Below are 4,008 nucleotides of genomic sequence, written 5' to 3'. Positions count from 1 at the left end.
TTTTCCTCATAAACTATTATTTCCCAAACGTTGACAACAAATTAAAAACGCGTTTCCCAAATGATTTCATATTGCTTTAAATAAAAAAAAGATGTTTTAAAGTTATATCTGCTAACTATTCATTCTTAATTAATTTTCTGTAATTATAAATAAACTATTAGTCTTAAAACTATGAAAATATATTCCTAAATTTGTCCAAATGATTCTCAAATGATTACAATAAGAAAAAATAAGAAATAATAAAGAAAAATAAGAAATATAAAATTTGTCTAATTGATGTCTAATAAATGTACTTTAAACTTGATTTTCAGATAAAATAATTATTTCCCAAAAGCTAAGAACATTACAGACGTGTTTCCCAAATAATTTCACGTCAATTACAATAAAAAAAATATTTTTTAAATTTATGTCTGCTAACTATACGCTCAATTTATTTTAATTAATTATAAATAAACTATTATTTCCTAAACTATGAGAATCTATTCCTAAATTTGCCCAAATGATTCCCAAGCGATTGGTATAATAGAAAATAAGAAATCTCTAATTCGTCTGCTAACTATATGGAGGTGCCCACACGCTTCCACTGCGCCCATTAAAAAAAAAAAAAAGCAAAAGTGCGTAAGACTGCTTGACTCAAGTGTTGTTTTTTTTTTTTAAGGTTATCTGACCCAAGTGCATTTCGAGGTTATTTTTTTCTTTCACGTCAAGAAGATATAAAAACATGGCAGAAAGTGGCAGGATAGATATGCCACACTTCGAAAAGTTGAACGGAAAGAACTACGCGCTGTGGAAACTGGCCATGGCTCAATACTTCAAGGTATATGGTCTCGGAAAATACGTCGATGGCAGTACAGCACGGCCGGCTAAACCGGAGGATCTCGAAGTCTGGGATAAAGCAGATGGGAGAGCACAACTGGCAATTTTATCGGCTATTGAGTCAGATCAATTAGCCTATGTGTCAGCATGTCAAACAGCAATTCATATGTGGTCAAATTTAAAGGCAGTATACGAACGCACAGATGAGGCAAGTAAACTAGAAGCAAATCGAGCATATCATGGTTATGTATACAATGATGGACCAATGTCATTACATATAGCAAAGGTAGAAAATCTGGCTGAAAAATGCAGACAGTGTGGAGATCAGAAATCTGACATGGACATTATTACAAAGTTACTCGATAGAATTCCAGTAGAATATTCCACGGTACATATAGCCATGACACTTGCTGGGGAAAATAGACAAAATTTAGATACAGTCAAGAGGCTATTGCTTAGTGAAGAACTCAGGCTGGGTCAGACAACTAAGGACAGCGGTGAAGCTCTACACGTCAAGAAAGAGAAGCACGCTAGGAATTCAAAAATAACTAAACATGATCAATACAAGAATAAAAAGGACAAACAATGTTACACATGCGGAGAGATTGGCCACTTCAAGAGAGACTGCCCAAAACGCAACGATACGAAGAACGACAAAAGGAAGAGTGGTCAAAAACTCAACGATACAAATAATAATTCAGGTAATGCTTGTTTTAGTTGCATAGAGGCAGTCATGGTTGGAAACAAGGATGACAGAGTTCTGGCTGACAGTGGGGCATCATGTCATATGTTCAATGATACGGCTTGGTTCACCGAATTTAAAAAGAAGACGGAAACCTTAAATCTGGCCGGCGAACATCAATTGAATTCGACAGGTAGAGGAAAAGTAGCAGCGGAAGCATGGGTTAATGGCAGGTGGGAGCCAGTGTACTTCAGAGATGCTATGTATTTACCTGGATTACGAAGGAATTTGATTAGCATTGGCACGGCGGAAAACGTAGGTGCAAAAGTAGAAATCAATCAAGGTAAGATGAAATTCTATCTCAATGATAAATTGAAAATGGAAGGCGACTAAATGAAAATAATCTGTACGAGGTAAAACTACGACGGCCATTAATTAAGGAAGGCAATGCAGTTGAGGCTGATTTAAAAACATGGCATGAACGTCTTGGACATCCATGTTTGAAGCGAATGCGCGAGATGGCAGGCTCGAATCAATTGGACATCGCCATCCCAGAGGAAACTAAATTGTTTTGTGAAGCATGTATATTTGCCAAATCATCTAAGAAATCATTCAAGAAGAGTCAACGTAGAAATTATTTGCCTGGAGAATTTCTACACTCAGACGTCAATGGTCCTATGCCCGTTGCAACGTATGGTGGAAATAAATGGTTTGTAACGTTTATTGATGACACCACAGGAATGATGTTCGTATTCTTCATGAAGACCAAGGATGAGGTATTTGATAAATTCAAGATGATAATTTAATCAAGACACAGGTAGGCCGTGAGGTAAAAATATTAAGAAGCGACAACGGCCGTGAATACGTCAACGGAAAAATGAAGTCATTCATGGAAGATCGCGGAATAGATCATCAAACGACTGCCCCCCATACACCTGAACAAAATGGGGTGGCAGAACGTAAAAATCACACATTGGTAGAATCAGCTCGTTCAATGTTATTTGCCAAAGATTTACCGCAACAGTTATGGGCTGAAGCCACATTAACAGCTACTTAAATAACAGACAACCGTCCACCCGATCTGGCAAGAAATCGGCATATGAGTTGTGGTTTAGTCGTGAACCAGAATTAAATCATCTGCGAATTTTTTATTCCTGGGCATATGAGCACGTGCCAGACAGCCAAAGGAAGAAATGGCAAAAGAAAGCCAAGAAGCTACTAATGGTCGGATATGATAGCAATGGTACAAACTACCGTTTACTGGATATGGAAACTAAGAAGATTACAATTTCAAGACATGTTTTCAATGAAAAGGTAACTGAAAAAGGAAAACCCAAGAAGTATTGGCCAATTATGGACATGCCAGTCATGAAAGATAATGAAGATGAAGAGAATCCAGAGGCCATCGATGAAGATGATGAAGATGAAGAGAATCCAGAGGTCATCGATGAAGATGATGAAACGATTGAAGAAGCTGATGAATATGAGCAAACTGAACGTAGATTGCGTGATCGTTCAAGTCTTCGAAAACCTGCTCGTTATGAATCTCATTGTATAGAACTGGAGGAACCACAGAGTATTGAAGAAGCTTTGACGGGACCAGAGGCCAAAGATTGGCAAATGGCCATTGATGAGGAAATAGCAGCGATGAAAAAGAACAACACCTGGAAGTCGGTGGATCAATTGCCAAAGGATCATAAAGCCGTATCATCGAAGATCGTCTTCAAGAGGAAAATGGATAATCAAGGTCGAGTAGAAAAGTACAAGGCTCGATTGGTTGCCAGAAGGTTTACGCAGCGTCCGGGGATAGATTATAAGGAAACATTTGCGCCGGTAATTAGATTTGAATCTATTCGAGTTCTATTAGCATTAGCTGCAAAAGAAGACTGGGAAATAGCCCAATTTGATATTAAAACTGCATTTTTGAATGGCGATCTAGACGAGGAAATTTATATCAAATTGCCTGACTGTGTAGTTGAGAATGGAAAGTCATTTGTACGATTAACTAAATCAATTTATGGACTTAAACAGTCGTCAAGGCAGTGGAATAAAAGGTTTGATAAATTTCTTAAGCGTTTTGAATTTAAAGCAAGCAGTGCAGATAGATGCGTATACATTGGTAGAGTTAAAAATGCACAAGTAATATTAGCTTTGTACGTTGATGACGGTCTGTTAATGTCGATAAGTTCAATAGCGTTATTAGAAGTAATGAATAAACTTAAAAACGAATTCGAGATAACTATTGGAAATAATCAGTACTTTGTTGGATTAGAGTTAAAGCGTGATCGTTCAAAAAGAAAATTGTTTATCGGACAATCAAATTACTTAAGACGTGTTATTGACAAGTTTAACATGGCGGACGCTAAGACAGTAACTACACCTGCAGAATATAATACCCATTTGTCAACAGAGATGAGCAAGAATACACTTGAAATAGCTGTCCCATATCGTGAAGCGGTGGGTTCACTAATGTTTGCAGCGTGCATTTCACGACCTGATATTATGTACGT

This window comes from Prenolepis imparis, unplaced genomic scaffold (assembly GCF_030444845.1).
Source record: "Prenolepis imparis isolate NDT839.2.m4 unplaced genomic scaffold, iyPreImpa1.0 SCAF_9, whole genome shotgun sequence".
In the NCBI taxonomy this organism is placed as follows: domain Eukaryota; kingdom Metazoa; phylum Arthropoda; class Insecta; order Hymenoptera; family Formicidae; genus Prenolepis; species Prenolepis imparis.
Note: the sequence above shows the minus strand (reverse complement) of the source record.